Consider the following 20743-nt stretch of genomic DNA (forward strand, 5'->3'; position numbering starts at 1 on the left):
AATACTTCTGTTAGTCTTAAAGGTGCCACAGGACCCTCTGTTGCTTTTTATAGATTTTAGTGGGACTCTATCTGGATGTAGCCGTCTGTCTGCACAGATCACAATGCAGAACCGGCACCACACTATGAGATCAAAGGAGCTATACGTGGTCATGTATTTCAATGGAGTTCCAATAACTAGCCCTCAGATTTTAGCATGGGGATCTGTAGCAAGCAGCAAGCGGGTTACTTGCTGTGAATAATGTATTTGATGAACATAGTTTCTCTTCCTCTTTCTGAATTACTTGCAAACAGACACAATTTAGCAAATTTCTTTGTTTACTGAAAGTGATTCTTTACAAATAGTTTATGAGAACATATTTCAGCTCGTATTTTGCTTGGCAATAGAGTTGGTCACGTTTTCAAACCCACAAATTTGATTACATTTTTCATTAAACTGTCAAATTTAGATGAAAAATGCTCAATATTTTCAAATAAATTTGAAACCCTTCTGGTGTAACTATTCATTCTTCTTACATATGAAAAAAATTGTTCATTCAAGTGTTTGTAGAATGCAAATGAAAGTGCTTATACATTTGTGAACACTTTCTTTGTCACTATTCACCCAGCTGTGCTGCCCATAAGGGAAGAGCTGTAGAAATAAAATAAATAATAATAATGTCCATACATTTTCTTTAGCCATCCTATAGAATTTCATAAACAATTTTATCCTTCCTACAGAATTCTCTCAACATCTTCTGGAAATCCTAGCCTCCATCCTATTCAATCCTGTTGGACTTTTCCATAAGAGGACTCATCCTGAAGAGAAAAGCCATTTCTAGAATGTGCATTTGAAGTGTTGTTGTACCGCTGTTGGTCCCAGGATAGGAGAGAGACAAGGTGGGAAAGATAAAATTTTATTGGGCCAACACCTGTTGATGAAAGAGACAAACTTTCGAGCTTTCACAAAGCTGAAGACCAACAAAAGTTCTACAATGATTTTTTTTGGTCTAAGGCTCAGTGCAAAGCAGACCTGAGGTAGCAGCCAACATTAAGTAAGGGTTTCTGCATAAGGACAGGTAGAGATGCCAGAAAGACTCTTCACCACAGGGGAGTTGAAATATGAGCATGCTTTAAATGTTTTACTGTCTAATGGTTGTTTACAGGTGGGCAAACATTGAAAATAAAGGGTTTGGTTTACTCTGGAGTCAAGCAGATTTGTATCTAATGGACCCATGCAACAGTTATTTCCCCATTTATATAGTGGGTCGGAATTAGCATTGCCTCTCCACCCCTGCTGTTTATAGCACATGTACGTAGGAATAGCCCTTACTCTAACAGGCTTTAGAACTTTCTGCCAAATGAACTTCTGTGGCAGCAAAAAGAAGATGAAGCAAAGGTTTTGTTCATGGGGTTTTCAAAGGTAGGCCACCCTCCCCCCACCTGGTAATATTTCTTGACAGAGAGCTACAGAACTGCTGTACTCTAAACATATGCAACATGGGGCATTCCAAATCTGTTTGCTATTTAATAAACTCCGAGTAGCAGCATAATAAAAGGCTAGAGACCGTTGCACATAGTTAACAAAATGTCAGACTTTGTGTATGCCAACCAGATAAATGCAGACTGATACCTAAAACCACCCTGAACAAACCATCCTTTACACGAATTATTACTGCTTCAGAGGAGGCTGGAAAAATGCAGGGTAATCAAGACAGAAAGGAACCTTCTCTTTGGAGAGACATAATAAAAGGTCAGGGAGGCTTCCAGGAATCAAAGGATACACACGTCACTCCCCCCTGTCCCCATGTGTGAATCCGAGGGGCAGAATTCAGGAACACACTCGCCCCCTGTGGTTCTGCTTTGCAATAGAAGGGGCTGCATGGACAAGGACATACAGAGCAACAAGGGCTGAGATCAAGATGCCCAGCTTTAAGTGCATGGAGACAAAAAATGGGGCCCGTGGTTGTTCTCGCCTTGTGATTGCCAAATGAAGATAAAGCTGGATAAATCATTAATTATCTGTATCATGTGGAGGTCCCAGCCAGATCAGGGATTATTGCGTGTTCACATAGTGAGAGAGTCCCTGCCCTGAAGAGCTTGCAGTCTGAAACAATAAGTCATGGGATGGTGGGAGAAAGGAAGTGCAATTACACCAACTTTACATAAGGGAAACTGAGGCCTAGATCTACAAAGGTGCTTAAACCCCAGACTTAGGTGCCTAAGTCCCAGTTTTAGTTCTTCTCTATCCACAAGACTCCCACTGAATGTTGCAAGCACTTAAAAAAAAATCACTCAGCACCTACATTTTCAGAGTAAAAGTTCCCTGGGTGACACTGTTTCTGCCTATGAGCACACTTAAGGGGTTAGGCACACTGCTGCCTCCCTCTGGGCATCCCAGGCACTTCTTTCCCACCTAAGGCTCTGAGCAACTCACAAACTGGGGGAGAAAGACATATGGCCACCTAAGAGAGGTCTGGGACCCGATCTGATAGGCATGCTCAGAAGCTGCTACAAGATCAGGTCCCATTCAGTATCTGGCTGGAGGTGGTGGTAGTGGTGCCACCCACCTTATAACGTTTATCCCATTGGCTAGAGCACTCACCTAGGGTGTAGGAGATACAGGTTCAATTCCCTCCTCTGCCACAGGGGGAGAAAGGATTTGAACAGGTTTCCCCACCTCTCAGGAAAGTGCTCTGAGCTATGGGATATTCTGATGATCATTCCATTGGGATGAATACTTAAATAATCATTGGGCCGGGGGCAAGAAGGGCACTACCTGGGAGGTAGGAGACCCCGAAGTCTCTGCACCAATCACTCTTTCCTTATTTATCCAGAGTGGAACAGCTTCAACAGGAGGGACTGAATGAGCCCCTCATGTAACCTAAGTTTTAGCCTCCTAGAAAATCACAACCACAATGCTGGGGTTGTTGGGTCACATGTTCAAATCCTCCCTCCTTCCCAGAAAGGGGGGTGGGGATTGAACCCACGTCTCCCACATTCCAGGTGAGGGCTCTAACCAGTGGGCTAAAGATTATAAGGTGGGTGCTGCCGCCTCCTCTGTATGTAGACCAAGGCAGGCACCTAATTTATTCTTGCAAGAAATGCCTTCGCCACGTAAGCTGCATGACTCCAGGTGCCAGGTTCCTGTTCGTGGATTGCTAAGCAGAGATAGGCCCCTCCCTGTAGCCTGGGGTTAGGTGCCTATCCCTCAAGAGAGGGCCAAGACTTAGGTCATACCCGTTCTATTGGCTAGCTTAGGCGGCGCCCTGCCTAGCATGCTGGCTTTTGCGCATCCCCATTCTAAGGTGCCTAACTCAGCTTTGTGCATTTCAGCGTTGTGGTGGTGATTTTCTAAGAGCCTAAAATTTAGGTGACATGAGACTCAGCATTGCAACACCTACGTCCCTTCATGGGTCCTACCCAGAGGGACTAAGACTTTGGCTAGGTCTACACTACCCGCCTGAATCGGTGGGTAGAAATCGATCTCTCGGGGATCGAATTATCACGTCTCGTCGGGACGCGACAATCGATCCCCGAATCGACACTCTTACTCCACCAGCGGAGGTGGGAGTAAGCGCCGTCGACTGGAAGCCACGGAGGTCGATTTTGCCGCCGTCCTCACAGCGGGGTAAGTCAACTCAGCTACGTCGAATTCAGCTACGCTATTCGCGTAGCTGAATTTGCGTAACTTAAATCGACCCCCCCCCCCCCCCCCGTAGTGAAGACCTGCCCTCTGTACACATGATCACTTACTGCGGTATGACTTATGTCGCTCAAGGATGTGAATAAGCCACCCCGAGCGATGTAAGTTACGCTGACCCAAGCACCAGCGTCGCTGAGACAGCGTGTCTGACCAGCATCGCTACGGCCACCCACAGGGGCTGGAGTGATGACATCGATGGGAGAGCTCTCTCCCGTTGGCTAGAGCCGCTGCACCAGCAGCGCAGCTGCAAGCTCCATAGTGTAGCCAGAGCCGAGTGGTAAAGCTTTCAAAAGTGCGGAAGTCCCATTTTCAAAAGTGACTTAGCTTCTTAGGAATCACACATCTTGACTTTCAGTGAGACGCAGGGCCAGTGTGACGGGGGCTCTACTCACCACTCAATGGCCCCACCTCCTGGCCATCCTGGGGGTTAGCTCCACTAGGCCAACACCCCTTCCCTCTCTCTGTGTCTCTCTCGCTCCAGGAGCTGCTGCTTCCTCTTCATGACTCGACCCTCTGCAGTTTCCCTTTCCAGGGTAGCCTTTCAAGGTCTTGCTCCCCAGGCAGCATCAGGCAGTCCTCACGCCCACTACCCTGGCTATGTCACACCAGCAGCGTCTCCTGCAGTCTTCATATCCATTGCCCTTAGCAACGCCACTCTGCGGCGGTTGGTAGGGACCCAGGCCCACCCTCTACTCTGGGTTCCAGCCCAGAGTCCCGTAACAAACAGTCAAGGTCGGCATCCACATCACCATACTGCTCTCACCCCTGGACTCTTCCTACCATGCACCTTCTCCCTTACCTCAGGGAGAGGGACTGCAGGCGTCCTCCCATCTGCTCTTTCCTCCTATGCTATTTCCAGCCTCCCTCACAGGTGAGTTTCCTTCTAACTAGCTCCCTGCACACAGCCTAAATCTACCCCATTTGCAGCTTTATTGGCTAATTGGGCCACTTGGCCTAATTCAGCTCTTGCAGGGCCTGGGTGGGGAGCACACCTCATCACAGATTGATTTTTCAAAGTATGTAGCGCCTAACTAGATAGGCCACTAAATACCTTTAAAAAAATCTGGGCCTAAGTGTCTAGGGGACAGATTTTCAAAGATATTTAGGCACCTAAAGATTTAGATAGGTGGCTAGTGGGATTTTCAAAAGCACCTAGGTGACTAACTCTCATCTAAATCACTGGGGGTACGTCTACACTTACTTCCTGGTCCGGATGTAAGCGATCGATCTTCTGGGATCGATCCCGGAAGTGCTCGCCGTCGACGCCGGTACTCCAGCTCGGCGAGAGGAGTACGCGGCATCGACGGGGGAGCCTGCCTGCCGCGTCTGGACCCGCGGTAAGTTCGGACTAAGGTACTTGGAATTCAGCTACGTTATTAGCGTACCTTAGTCCGAAGTGGGGGGTTAGTGTGGACCAGGCCCCGAGTTAGGTGTTTGTAAACCCCATTCAGTGTCTAGCTCCATCTGTAGGCACCTAAATACCTTTAAAAAATCCAGCTCTAAGGCACTTCTGAAATGGAATTCAGGGCACGTTTTCAAAAGCATCTCCTTGCTTTAGGAGCCTTCAGGGTTCGTCCATGCTGCGATAAAAGACCCACAGGCCTGGGTCAGCTGACTCAGATTTACAGGGCTCAGGCTGTGGGGATATTAATATCAGTGTAGACGTTTGGGCCTGGGCTGCAGCCTCAGCTCTCCTCGCTGGGTTTCAGAGTCCGGGCTCCAGCTCAAGCCCAAATGTCTACCTTACAATTTTCAGCCCTGGAGCCCGAGCTGCATACGCCTGAGTCAGTTGGCTCTAAGGGCTGGTCTACACTACCGGGGTAAATCGATCTTACTTACGCAGCTTCAGTTACGTCAATAACATAACTGAAGTCGACGTTGTTAGATCCACTTGCCGCGGTGGCTACACTGCGCTGTGACTTCCCTTATGCTTCTCAGGGAGGTGGAGTAAACAAATCGATGGGAGAGTGCTCTCCCATCAATTTAGTGGATCTTCACCAGACCCGCTGAATCAACATTCGCTGCATCGATTGCAGCGGTGCCCATCTACCAGCAAGTGTAGACATACCCTTTAGACTTGCTACTGCAGGTGCCTTTATGTGCCACAGACATACCCTAAATGTCTTGTCCAAATTCACATAAGAATTCTATGGGAGAGCCAGCAACTGAACCCATTTCTCTTGATTCTCAGACTAGTGCCTTACCCACAAAATGACTATCCTGAGTGCGTTAAGGTGGACTTGAAACTAGACACGCATTAGATGTAACCTTCTGAATCACTCTAACGAGTTGCCCGTCATGATGCTGTAATGTTCTGAAATGCCCAACCACAGCTGAGCTTTTTTCAAAGCTCAAGGCTCTTAAAGCAAGAAAGGAGAAGATCGCAAAGAAAAATATTTATTACAAGCAAAATTCTTGACGGGCTTTGAAAAAAATCTGATTGAAAAATCTGATTTATCATTGATGATGTTTCCAGTATTGGGAGTGGCTGGAACATGAGTAAGTGTTTTCAAAGATGTTTTGCCTCATACCATCCATGGCTCCTGCAAAGATTATGTATATCTGAGTTTTCATTTCTGTGGAACTGCAGCTGGCTTTGACGCTGTAGCAGCAACCACGCAAAGCAGTCCCACTGGGACATTAGCTGGGTGTAGTTGTGAAGCATATGGCATATAGGTCTTGTTTGCTTTCAGAGGCAAGAGGAGGCATTTTTTTTTCGGTGAACACTGTCATAAATTAGGAAAATTACTGGCTGATGGCTGATTGCCTTCACAGTGGGGAGAAAAGGGGGTTGCAAAAACCAATGCATGAAAGGGTCCTCAGCGAGGAAATTTAACACATTGTGCCTGATTGCAAAACTCCTGAGGAGATCCTTGCCAATCAGTCAATCACAAAGCAGCTCACCAGGTCTACTTCTCTAGCTCCCAACTAGAGAGACCAGCTTACAAATAAAAGTGCTCAAAATTTCCATTCCCCAGTCTCTCTCTTGGTGTGTAAACACAATAGACTGCCCGGCTGCAGAGCTTTCGGCCTCCCTAGCAGGCACAGGGCGACGTCACTATTCAAATAACCTCACTTATTTTGTTGGCTTTTGTGCCTTCCTCCAGCTGCCAAGCTAATAAGTGAGGACTTTTTGCAGTGACATCAGAGGGAGCAACAGCAGCATGGGGAGTCTGAGCAGAGTAACCAGCAGCCTGTGGTGTTGACGGAGGGAAGATTTTTTTAAAAAATAATTGATTAAAGTCACTGTGTTCAGCCTGCAGCTGGAAGGGACAGTTCCTGAGGGCGTTTGTGAAGAGCGATTGCTTTGTTCGTGTGTCTCACTGTGGCCAAGTTTCTGTGAGGAGCAGGAGGTTGCTTATGATTTCTGTGCAGGTAGAATTTCCTAGTGGGTTAATGGATGGCTATCTTCTCGTGGGTGTGGACCTGACAAAGATGAGCCAGGGGGTTAAAAATTTGAACTTGAACTCAGGAAAGCTGGGGTGAAATCCTGGCTCCATTGAAGTCCATAGGAAAACTTCCGTTGACTTCCTGGGGCCAGGATTTCCACATTGGGAATTATTCCTAATTCTGCCACTGACTTCCCAGGTGTCCTTGGGTAAGCCACTTAATTTCCTTGTGCTTCAAATTTCCATCTATTACAAAACAGAAACATTTAGTGAGCAAAACATTTTTGAGATTGTTCAGGAGGCATCTGCTAAGGTTGTGAGAAGAGGTCAGTGAAGGCCTGGCCTTTCTGATACATCATTCCACATCCTGGGCCAGATTTTCAAAAGGGTTCAGCTCCCATTGAGGTGTAGAAATGAATTAAACTAAACCAAATTAAGGCCACTTTAATTCTGAATAAAAGAATCCACACATGGGTTTAATGTGGTTTAACTAATCCACTTTCAAATGAATTTGGATTAATTTTCCTGAGCGTCCCTGAAGAGACATGCAAGCAGTGGCCAGATTTTCAACAGTGCTCAACTCCCAGCAACTACTGTTCTGTTCAGTTGTGGGTCTGGCATGGGTTGGGAATTCTCCATGGGAACTGATGGGTGCTGAACACATTGGAAAATCTGGGGACTGCATTTAGATGCCTATATGGCTGCTGTTGAGAGTTGATCTCTTCTGAAAATCTGGCCCTCGCTCTTCCCAGGAGCCAGGGATGTCACAAGGACAGTTTATATGAATGAGATTGTAAATGTCTCGCTGAAATATACACATAAAACCTCTCCAAACTCTCCTGCCCAGCCCACCTTAAAAGAGTCCCCTCTGTCTTAATATCAGGGACTGAGAGAACTGTGGGTTTGAATTGTAGCTGCATTTTCCAAAGTGTTGCAGCTACCAGGCTTTATTTATTAAGATACTGTAGAGCCAGATACTCAGCTGGGGTAAATCAGCATAGCTCCACAGAAGTCAGTTTACACCAGCTGGGAATCTTGCTTTACATTTCTATCATTTTCCATTGCCAAGACTTATCCATCACAATGTAAATCAATAAACTGCTCCCTGGTACCCCAGCCATGGAGAATATTGTCTACCACCAAATGGAAGAAGCACAACTAAGATTTCACTCCTCCTCCATTCCAATCCTAATGAAGTATGAACATCAACACCTAATGATGGGACCATTTAGCATATGTCTTCCCTGCAGGGCTAACACAGGTGATCAGCACCTGCCTTTGAGCTTCTGGTAGCTTAGCCCAGGTGTGAGCAGCCACACTGCAAAGCCAGTCATTGTTTCCTCACTGGAGCCTCACTCTCTTAATTACACACACTATATTGCATAAATCAGTACTATCCTAGGCATCATTTATAGATATATAAAATAGCAAAGAAACTAAGGAATTAAATAAATGCTGTTAATAATGAGAAATACTAGAGAAATAGAAAAGTTCAAGTCCCTGTACCGATATAGTAGCTGATTGAAAAATGGTAACTGGCATTTTTCATGGAAAGAGTTGAAAAGAAATTAAAGTTTCCAATTACAATTTCCTGTCCCCACCCCATTTTTCTAGGTTTCCCCCACCCCCTCTTTTCTTTTCCCCTCCCCTCTCCATTTTAGACTGGAAAATAGGGGAAATTGAAGAGAAACCTGGGGAAAACCAACCAACCAATCAGCATCCCTGTGAAAACATTCATTTTTTCCATTGAAAACTGGGAAAAGAGAAAAACAGGCCATTTTTAATTAATTGTTTTTATTGAAAAAAATCGGAACAGTTCTAGTCCATGTTAACTGGCATGTTGCACATTGGGGGCCTATTTCATCATCGCATTACTCCAATGTCATTCTACTAAACCCAGTAGAATGGACGACAGGGGATGGATCACTCGATAATTGCCTGTTCTGTTCATTCCCTCTGGAGCACCTGGCATTGGCTGCTGTTGGAAGACAGGATACTGGGCTAAATGGACCTTTGGTCTGACTCAGTATGGACGTTTTTATGTTCTTATGTTCATAATCCCTGCCAAAGCCAGGAGGCTGGGCTCAGAGTACCGGAGAATGACAAAGGCAGTAGTAGCAGCCATACACTGCTGTGCCCTCCCTCAATTATGCAGGGTTATGGATTAGCAGGTAGGTAAGCAGCCACTGCTTTGCCTTTCTCTGGCAAACACAAATATTCACCCAAACCCCAGAGGAGAAAGCTGCAGGGGAACTCAACTCCATTTCATGAAGAAGTTCTCTTCGCTCCCTGATCTCACCTCTATGCAGCAGCTTGGAAGATTTTTTTCTGTTATAGACCTTCCAAAGCCCCTGAGTTGGTCCAGTATTTACATTTGCAGCAGTATATGTATTAAACATAGTTAAATAAATTATATTGTATCTATACCTACATAATTGTGGGTCAGCACCTCTGCTGAGGTAAATCAGCCCGGTTCTGTTGAATACACCAGTTGAAGATCTGGCCTAATGCCTATACCTAGATTAGAACTGATCAGGAATTTTTCAACAAAAAATACTCACCCAAGAAAAGTACTCACCCAAAGCCCACACAAATGTGGGAAAGTCAGTTTCAAGTTGCTGGTCTGCATCAGGCAGAGCAGGAACTCAAACCCAGGTCTCCCCCATGTATGCCTTAACAGCCAAGTGATTCTGGCATGGGTGAGTCCTACTCTTGTTTGTTTTGCAATGTTTTTTGAAAGATCTTGTTTTCATCTCACTGCAGAATGAAAACAAACCTCAGACTTTTTTATAAAACAGAATTCTTGTTTTCTGGCCACCTGTACGATACAGCCCTACACTATCCTCTTTACAGGATGTGGGCTTAAGTGTAAGGAGGTGAAGGAAAATGAAAATGGAGAAAAACCTGGGGACAACCAGCTTGGTTGAAGGAATTCCCCTAGGAAATATCTGTGGGTTGAGCAAATACACTTACGTGATTTCACAAATAAAGAACAGTAAGTGTCAAGCAAACCGTTCAGAGATATGGATTTTTTTTAAACATACATTTTTATGAGGTTCTGTAGAAATCTTCTAAATAAAGCCACTCAGTCACTTTCTGCTTGTAATCTGGACCAGAGGGAAAACAAAGGAAGCGACACATCATTTTCTGCTGGTTTGCCAATGACCACATGATTACAGCAGTTCAGACCTGCTTAGGATCAGAGAAGAGGGATCTCATGTCCGGTGATCCCGGCAAAGACGTCTCCTGGATCTATAAAATATTTTCCAAAAAGGACTATGGTTTGTCAGTGAAGTTCTCTATCCATTGCAGCCCTGAAGTGTGCCTCTGCTCTGGACACACAATCTATATCTGCAGAGCAGCGCATTCCAGAGGAAAGAACGCGACTTGGGAATAGAAGAATCACAGGTAATCAAAGAGAAAAGGAAATAGTGAAATAAACAGGGTGAAAGCAAAGACAAAGGAGTGAGGAAAAATGAGAGAGGGCCTGAAAAGAGGGGAGGGATGAGGTGAGGGCCTGAGAGGAGGGAGCGATGAGACGTGAGAGAGGTGATAGAACAGAGTGAGTGTGCGTATCCTAATTATAAATACTCCAGATTTTAGGGTCTTCGGGTCTTTGTTCAGACCTTGACTGTCATGAGGGGGGTTAGGCATTTTGCAAAGAGGTAGCACCAACTAAGGTAGCAGGGTGGGCCAATGACCAAGAAGACAGGATAATGGGGTTTGATTCTTGGCTCTGATACATGGCCTTTATGCAAGCCCTTGAACCTCAGTTTCCCCATGTGTAAAATGGGAATAATGATACCGCCCTTCCTTTACAAAGCATTTTGAGATTTATGGATGAAAAGTATAAGAGCTAAGTACTATTACGAACACTTAAGATAGACACTATGGGCATTCTCTTATTGTGCTCAGTTATATCTGCATGAGTGCCGTAAAACAGGGTATTTGGCAGCATAAGTGTAAGTGGCCCTTGTTTACTCACTCGTGACTTAAGAGCATTATGATTTGATGACCTGCCACATGCCCTTCAAACTCATTCTTCACCAATATCTGGAATCAAACTCCGGCAGAAACAAAAACAACTGTTTGAACTGCTTTGCCAAACAGCCCTCTCTCTAAAAGGGAAAGTGATTCCCCCTTGTCCCCCCGCCAAAGTAAAGGTTACAACAATATTTTGTTTGAACTCATGTAAGAGCAACTCCCAGGCATTTATTTAGTAACTGTTACAGCATGTGTGCATGTGGAAAGTACCTTGGAATTAGTCTGCATTACTCAAAGTGATTCACTGGTCACTGCTACTTTGGGACAGTATTGCACTGCAAACTGGGTCTGGCTTTTTTTTTCTCCCTTCTGACTCTGCAATCCACTGTGTAATTGTGTCTGGGCTGCCATGTGCCTTCCCTTGACATTAGTAGTAAGCTCCTCTCTAATTTCCCCAGCCACATCATTGATCTCTGTCACACATTCTGCACTTTGTTAGGCCAGATGCTCAGGCCTTCCTAACTCCTGGTGGAAAGGGGACTTAGCCACTGGGAAGTCCACTAGTGTAGACGAAGGCTCAGAACAGGTGGTTGAAAGCTGCTATCAAATCCCCCCTCACTCTTCTCTTCTGCAGACTAAACAAGCCCAGTTCCCTCAGCCTCTTCTCATAAGTCATGTGCCCCAGCCCCCTGATCATTTTCGTTGCCCTCTGCTGGAATCTCTCCAATTTGTCCACATCCTTTCTGTAGTGGGGGGCCCCAAACTGGATACAATACTCCAGATGTGGCCTCACCAATGCCGAATAAAGGGGAATAATCACTTCCCTCGATCTGCTGGCAATGCTCCTACTAATGCAGCCCAATATGTCGTTAGCCTTCTTGGCAACAAGGGCACACTGCTGACTCATATCCAGCTTCTCGTCCACTGTAATCCCCAGGTCCTTTTCTGCAGAACTGCTGCTTAGCCAGTTGGTCCCCAGTCTGTAGCAGTGCATGGGATTCTTCTGTCCTAAGTGCAGGACTCTGCACTTGTCCTTGTTGAAACTCAGATTTTTTTTTGGCCCAATCCTCCAATTTGTCTAATGGTCCATGTGGCCTAGTATCCTGTCTTCTGACTGTGGCCAGTGCCAGATGCCTCAGAAAAAATGAACAGAACAGGGCAAATTATTGAGTGATCCATCTCCTGTCATCTAATCCAAGCTTCTGGCACTTGGAGGTTTAGGGACACCTGAAGCATGGGATTGTGTCCCTGACCATCTTGCCTAATAGATGGACTGATCCTCCATGAAATTATCAAATTCTTTTAAGAACCCAGTTATACTTTTGGCCTTCACAACATCCCCTGGCAACAAGTTCCACAGGTTGACTGTGTGTTGTGTGAAGTACTTCCTTATGTTTGCTTTAAATTTGCTGCCTATTAATTTCATTGTGATTCTTGGTCATGTGAAGGGGTAAATAATACTTCCCGATTCACTTTCTCCACACCATTCATAATTGTATAGACCACTATCATATCCCCCCATACTCATCTCTTTTCTAAAATAAGAATTTCTTTGCTCCCCTTTGTATGAAGGGGATAAAACCTAGCATCCCAGGGGTGTAGTGAGGATGAACACACTAAAGATTGTGAGATGCTCAGTTACTATGGCAACAGGGGGGGTCCTTTAAGAACTTAAGCAAGACAGTTGCATGTGGGGTGAGGCTGGAGCATAGTATGATCCTTAGCTGCTCTAACTTAGGCAAGGTCTATTTTGCCCACTGAAAGTCTCCAGGGTCAGAGGGGTGAAAGGGTAATAGAAAGCTATGAACATCTACCTCTTTGTGTGCTCACAGCAGTGTTGCACCTGGGAACCCACCAGGTATGGAATGCCTGCTGATGTCAATGGAAATTCTACAGGTGTAATGAGTGGAGAATAGTGCAAAGAAAGTAGAGCTGGTCAAAACTTTAAATATATATTGTGACAAAGTTCCTCCTCTATCTTGGTGGGTCCTGCACTTATTGGCGGATTTTCTTGCCTCAGAGATTCACCATGTGGGTTGGGGAACAGCCCAGAGACCTTCCCCTCTGGGAGAACCCACAGTCCAGGTCAATTGGGAGGTTTGGGGGGAACCCGGGCCCACACTCTACTCCAGGTTCCAGCCCAGAGCCCTGTGGACTGCAGCTGTCTATAGTGCCTCCTGTAACAGCTGCATGACAGCGACAACTCCCTGGGCTACTTCCCCATGGCCTCCTCCAAACACCTTCCTTATTCTCACCACAGGACCTTCCTCCTGGTATGTGATAACACTTGTGCTCCTCAGTCCTCCAGCAGCACTCCCTCTCAGCTCCTTGCGCCTCTTGCTCCCAGCTCCTCACACTCCCACCACAAACTGAAGTGAGCTCCTTTTTAAAACCCAAGTGCCCTGATTAGCCTGCCTTAATTGATTCTAGAAGCTTCTTCTTAATTGGCTCCAGGTGTCCTAATTAGCCTGCCTGCCTTAACTGGTTCTAGCGTTCCTGATTCCTCTAGTGCAGCCCCTGTTCTGGTCACTCAGGGAACAGAAAACTACTCATCCAGTGACCAGTATATTTGCCCTCTACCAGACTCCTGTACCCCACTGGTCTGGGTCTGTCACAATATATATATATTTAAAAAAAATTGTTTGCAATATTTTGGAACTAAGAACATAAGAACAGCGATACTGAGTCAGACCAGTGGTCCATCTAGCCCAGTATCCTGTCTTCTGACAGTGGCCAATGCCAGGTGTTTCAGAGGGAATGAACAGAACAGGGCAATTTTTCAGTGATCCATCCCCTGTCATCCAGTCCCAGCTTCTAGCAGTCAGACAAATAAGGAATTCACAGTACAGACAAGAGGAGAGAAAATGACCCATAAAGCCAAACCACTTTCCAAACACAAGTCTATCAAGTAATTTTGATAAAATGCAAAACTAATAATTTACAGCCCCTTTTTTTGCATTTCATTATCAGTTTGAAAATGAGCCTATTTCCATGAAATCTTTCTTGGAAACTTTTTTTTTTTTTTTTTTTTTTGTGGTAACGTGGGCCCAGTTTCCATTCTTATGCAAGAAAAGAATAATTTTCAGATAGCAATGAGCAGATTTCTGAATAAAGAATGAAAAGGGCTTTCTTTGAAAGTGGGTTAAAAAATCTGCATTTTTTCAATTTTTTGTGTAAAAAAATAATTAACATTTTGTGAAAAATGTAATATGAAGTTGTAAGAATGGAAAACTGTGTAAAATTAATTAGTTGGATCCTCGGGTCTGGTTGAGCTGTGCTTGGTGCAAGACCAGAGGGGCTTGGCATAATTTGGCTTTACACCAACTTCTTGTTCCTCTGACCCTCACCGAGGCATGACTGAGATCAGCCCCAGGGCTGCTCTACAGTTATATCCATGGCTCCAAGTTCCTGCAGCCAGGAACTGCTAGAGCACAGTGGGGTTCTGGCCACTCCCCCTTTCTCACAGGAACGTTCCCAGTACTGGGGCTGGAACAGGAGTGGTGTGAAGCCCTATATCAGCTCTATGCCCAGAGCTTAATTTGTGCTGGAGCTCACTAGCCCAGTGATGTTTAGTAATGGATACAAATCTACTTTTACATGCAAGGCGTGAGCTCACGCATATGGTGCGAGCAAGGTCATGCTGTATGGAGGATGTCATTCGGAGACCTGGCACCTCTTGTTTACAAATGAAGCACTGTCTATGCCACCTGAGGATTACTCTAGGACAGGGGCTCTCAAACTTCATTGCACTGCAACCCCCTTCTGACAGCAAAAATTACTTCACGACCCCCAGAGGGGGGACCGAAGCCTGAGCCCGCCTGACCCCCACCGCTCTGGCCAGGGGGGCAAAGGCTGAAGCTCAAGAGCTTCATCCCCAGGCAGGGGGCCTGCAACCTGAGCCTTGTTGCCTAGGGCTGAAGCCCTCAGGCTTTGGCTTTGGCCCTAGGCAGTGGGGCTCAGGCTTCAGCCCCGGACCCCAGCAAGTCTAAGCCAACGCTGGCGACCCCATTCAAAGGGGGTCACGACTCACAGTTTGGGAACTGCTGCTCTAGGACAAGAGAACCCCTCGTAGTCAGCGAAGTCAGCTTCCAAAGGGCCTAGCTTTTCAAAAGAACTGCAAGTACACAGCACCCAAAACTGGTCTCATAGATGCTGGAACTAGGGTTGCTGGGGGTGCTGCAGCAACCCCTGGGTTGAAGTGGGTTTCCATCATATGCAGGGTTTACAGTTCGGTTCAATGGCTCTCAGCATCCCCACCGTACAAATTGTTCCAGCACCCCTGAAACTGGTGCCCGATTTTCAAACTGACAGTGTGTTGATTGCTCTGGAAAATGTGGCTCTCCATGTGCATGTGAAATCCCATGTAATACACACTTTAAGCATTCTCTCCAAGATCTCATCAAATCTCTTTAATTCACTACAATTCTTTACAACTGAACCCTTTTAATAATACAGTGCAAAAGGGGTTCAGAATGCTGCAGCATCTAATACAGGGAGGCTGCTGAATGGGAATAGTCAGCAGCCTGTCTGTCAGATCCTTTCTGAACTCTCCTCCATCCTCTATGGAGTCTAGAGTTGGAGCGGCTGCATGGCTCTCCTCCCAGTGACGCCGGTTAGCATATAAACTGCAGCCAAGGAATTGCTGGACCTCAATGCAGAAGGCTCAGGGTAAGGCAAGGGAAAGCCCTGCTGGTGGATGGAAAAAATAAGGGGGAGTAACCTGGCATTTCTGAATGGCTTGGCATGAAATATACTGAATCTAACAGCATCTGATTCACTCTCTGAAAGAATCACATGTCAGGGCAGAGGCCAGTGTGCCTATGCTTTCTTTATTCACGTCTGTACCTAAGGAAAATAGCAAAAGGAATTATGATTTTGCATGTGCTCTAAAGACAGTAAAATAAATGCAAATGGGCAAGTTCATCCCTGGTTTAACTCTATTGAAGTCAATGAAGTTAGGCCAGGGATGGATTTGGCCCACATTCTTTAACCAGCTCACAATTCAAGAAGTGGGATATCTGTGCTATGGGAAATGCAATACATTATGAGCCGATGTGACGTTCCCCTCTGGTGTTATCCAGTGATCTGCTAGGTGACTCCAATCCTTGACTCTGGGAGCCAGCCTTATCCTGCTCTCCTGTGAGAACCCCACTCCTGGGCTGGTCACACACAGCCTCTGCATGTAACTGCTCCTTGGATTGTGCAACCGAATGACACCAGCCAATATCTCCGGTCCCAGACACAACCCTAGGAACCTCTGTCTTGCAGTTTCCAGTTATGCCCACTGGACACTGCAAGCTTATATGAGTTCATCAAATTACCAAAGAAATTGATATGTCCCAGGCTTGTTATCCCCAGGGGAGTCTCTGACACGCTTCAATCCAAACGCACTGCTTCAGGTCGAATAAACAAACAGATTTATTAACTATAAAGAGAGATTTTAAGTGATAATAAGTCAAAGCACAACAAGTTGGATTTGGTCAAATGAAATAAAAGCAAAACACATTCTAAGCTGATCATAACACTTTCAATGTCCTTACAAACTTATATGCTTCTCACCACAGGCTGCCTGGCTGCTCTTCAGCCAGGCTCTCCCCTTTGATCAGCGCTTCAGTCGCTTGGTGTGGTGTCTGTAGATGTAGGTGGAAGAGAGAGAGAGAGCATGGCAAACGTCTCTTCCTTTTATCACGTCCTTTCTTCCCTCTTGGCTTTGCCTTCCCCCCTCTTCAGAGTCAGGTGAGCATTACCTCATCGCAGTCCAAACTGACCAAAGGAAACAGGGTGACTCCCTCGAGAGTCTAACAGATTCTTTTGTTGCTGCGGAGGCCAACGTCCTTTGTTCCTGTGAGGCTGGGCTGGGTTTGTCCCAGGCCTGTCCTGATGAGGTGTGAACTGCCTCTCTGCTCTTGGATAAGCCTGGGCTTGTTTTAAGCCATGAGGACACATTTTCACCCACAAACTAAATACATGAAATTATAACCTATAACATCACTATAACAACCATACTCAGTGCATTATGAGCCTTCCGAAGACACCCGACATGACAAACTTTGCATTGGCTACCACATAATCCTTTTACAAGGATGAGCATGGGCGTGCTGGGTGTTCCCCTGAGGTACAGAGCGTCACAGCCGGATCCCCAGCTGAGCTCAAAGAATGTTCAGAGACAGGGTGCTAAAGGGCCCTTTTCTCGTCCCTGACCTTGGGGATACTCCGTGCTGTGCATGTCCCCTCGCATAGGTTAGAACAGTATGAAGGTTGGTGTCAGTTGTCAATGGCCATAAGGGGCAGTTATGGCAGCTGAGGGTATCCAGGTTTCTAGGGAACCCTGACCACACACCCCACATTGGCAACTGGGAGAGGGGGTGGTTTAGGAGCTGCTGTGGCCCCTACACAGGGTGCATGCTCTGAGGCCCAGATCCACAGGGCTTTGGGCTGGTGGAGCAACTCAAAGCAACTCGAGCATGGTCCAAGAACGGGTCTATATCTTTATACAGTGTCTTTAGCACATTGGACTGCAGAACACTTTGGCGACAGAGCCGACCATATACACGAGTGAGAAGAAAAGTTGTCGGATGGGGATTAAAGAGAGGAACTGCCTCGCTGATTCAGGGGCAGGAGGAGAATTTCAGAAACTTGGCACGGCACAAGTGTGAAATGTGATCCCTTAAATGTGGCTCATTGCTGGGATGAGATGGAGAGGCAGGCAACGCTGGAAGAGTGAGCACAGGAAAACATGAATCTAAGCACAGAGGTAAGCTGGAGTAAGCCCCGGCGGACTTCTGAGTACCAAGAAGGGTATTTTGAATTCGATTTGGTAATGAAGAGGAAGAATTCAGTGAGAGAACAACATCATCTAACTCCAGCATTTGATACCCCTTACAATTAAGAGAGCAGAGATTTAGGAATAAGAGTTCACTTCCACTCTCATTGAAGTCACTGAGGCTCTTGCCATTGACCGGAATCTACTGGGAGCAAGAGCAGGTCTTAAAAGATGGAACTTCAATAGTCAAAGAAGGAAGGACTTCAGCAGAGGCAGGATTAAGGTCAAACGTGGGATGACAAAGTAAATCTGTGGGCAAGAGTGACTCCCAGATTGAAGTTGAAGGAAAACAGCAAGAATTTCTAATACCTTAGAGAGATCAATAAATACAGACTAGAAATTGCAGTGGCCAAAATCAAAACTGAACTGCTCTTCAGTGAGAAAGATGACTGTGTAAATGTGTTTTCAAAAGGACTTTCAGAAATGTCTGTCACTGTTTTATAGGGTGACCAGATGTCCTGATTTTATCAGGACTCTCCCAATATTAGGGGCTTTTTCTTCTATAGGACCCTTATTCCCTGCCCCGTGGTCACCCTACATTTTAGTATCTCCACTGAGTGTCATGTCAATGGGGCTGCTATTATAGGGTACTTCTACACTGCAATAAAAAACACATGGCACCAGGTCTTAGAGCCCAGGTCATCTGCCGTGGGCTCATGGGTCGGGTGACCAATTACACTGTAATTTTATAGCCCACAGCCTGAGTCTCAGTCAGCTGACGCAAGCCATCCAGAACCAGGCAGACATACCCTCAGTGACCCAACATTGTACTTCCCAGCAGTAGACCAAGCCTCTAGATACAGATTAGGACCAAAAAATTTGAGATCCCAGTAGACACCATTGAACATTAGACAGTTTTAAAATAGTTGCAAGTTAATTTATTTAAATTATATACAAAGATTAGTCAACATAACCACTGGTATAACCAACCGGTATAGCTATTAAATTAACAAACAATATTTAAAACCATAGCCAGATCCTCAGCTAATGCAGATCAGGTATTTCCATTGAACTCATTAGAGTGATATGGACTGACACTAGTTGAGGATATGGCTCAGAATTTATAGCAATTTTGAAACCCCATTAAAGGACCCACATTTTCCTCAATCTTCCTGCTTTAGTCCTATTCTTTTTTTATGCTATTTTTTTAGACAAATAAAAGAGTGACTTGGCTTTTATAATTAGATATAGTGGTTAGGATATTTTTATAGTACTTTGCTGTTTTTCTTTAAGACCTGAATTATAGGGCATAAACTGATTGCCTGTGGGGGACCAGGAAGGAGTTTCCTTGCTAGGGAATGGATTTAGGCTCCCAATTTGTAGGCATATGTGGTTGGATATATCATTAGATCATCCATATTAGGCCAACCAGTGAGGGACCACTTCCTACTGTGTATTTTCCAGCATTTGCACAGCCCATTTTTAAATGACAGAAGCAGTGGGGCTCCCACCACTTCCCCTGGGGAACTATTCCACAGACTAACAGCGATCACCATTAGGAAAAGTTTCCTGAGATGGAGCTTCAGTGTTGCTCATTATTATTATTTATTGGTTGTACTATGGTAGGGGCTATAGGCTATGATCAGGGTCTTATTATGCTAGGTTCTGTAAACACATATTAAAATTATTTTGTAATTTACTGGGCATTTGATGGTCTGGTTCCATAATATACAAATGGCCGCCCCCGGGCAATGACTGCAGAGCATCCATTGTACTAGCTCAAAGGTAGAATTGCCTGGGAAATGGGATTAGTTACAACATTTTTCAGGTTTTCACTGAAAAAAGAACCCCCCAAACTTTTTTTCCCCCCCCCCCCCAGTTTTTGGCAAATGGAACCCCCCAAAATTTTGGCTAGTCAGCAAAAATGTGAGACTTTACTGAAAACTGTTCAATTTTCAGTTTTTTTGACACAAAACCTGAAAGAAATTTCATCATAATGTACATTTACTGCACACATTTCCATTTTGAGGGGGAAAAAACATTTTTCAATGTAAAAACATTTCAGACAAAAAGTTTCAACCAGTTCTGTTGAGAAGGAACAGGTACAGTATGATCTGGGACTGAATAGTCAGTAAAATATAATTAACTTGGCTACAATTTAACAGGCTCATAAGCATGATGGTGGTCCTCAGTGGGACCCCCCCCGAACCCTATTGTTACAGAAGAAGGTTCCAAAGTAAAGCTAAGGTGTTCTTATTGCAAGCAACCACATATGTTCCAAAGCTAGGCCAAATGGGCTGAGTTAAAGACAGAGGCCCAGCTCCTCCATTAGAGCGACACCAATTTACCTCAGCTAAGGATCTGGCCCGGCATTCCTGTCTTAACTCTGAATTTCCTGACTTCTGTGGGTTTCACTCAGAGCCTTGACATGATCTGAAAGTACGTTTCTTCCCTGTGGTTTGATGGTAACATAGGCTGGTAGTTGTGTGGCGTGCTCAGTCATTGCCACCAGATGAGACTGATGATACTGAGACATGATTACAGACCCTGGGCCATTATCGTGGTTTCCAGTGAGAGTGCCCATATAGTTTTCAAACTTGGACTGCTACTGGAAGTGGAGGGGTTTCTCCCTCCCTCCTTGAAGTTTGACATGTCTGAAGCTTACACCCAAGGTGATGTTTGCCATTAGAGGAGGACTCCTGTAAGCCAAACAAGGAACTGAAGAGCTGTGTTGCTCTTAAAAGCTTCATAGACTTTTGTGAGGGGAGGGGGATGAAGGTGGGGATTGCAGATAGTGTTTCTCGTTAATGATTTCCAGTTGCCTGTTTCCAACCCTGAGCTTGTGTGTGTTTATTACCAAAATAAACAAGCACTGGCTAGAGCTGACAGGTCTGCACTTACCACAGTCCCAACCCTCTTCTAA

The sequence above is a fragment of the Terrapene carolina genome, unplaced genomic scaffold, assembly GCF_002925995.2.
Source record: "Terrapene carolina triunguis isolate 2854851 unplaced genomic scaffold, T_m_triunguis-2.0 Scaffold94, whole genome shotgun sequence".
NCBI classification, from domain to species: Eukaryota; Metazoa; Chordata; order Testudines; family Emydidae; genus Terrapene; species Terrapene triunguis.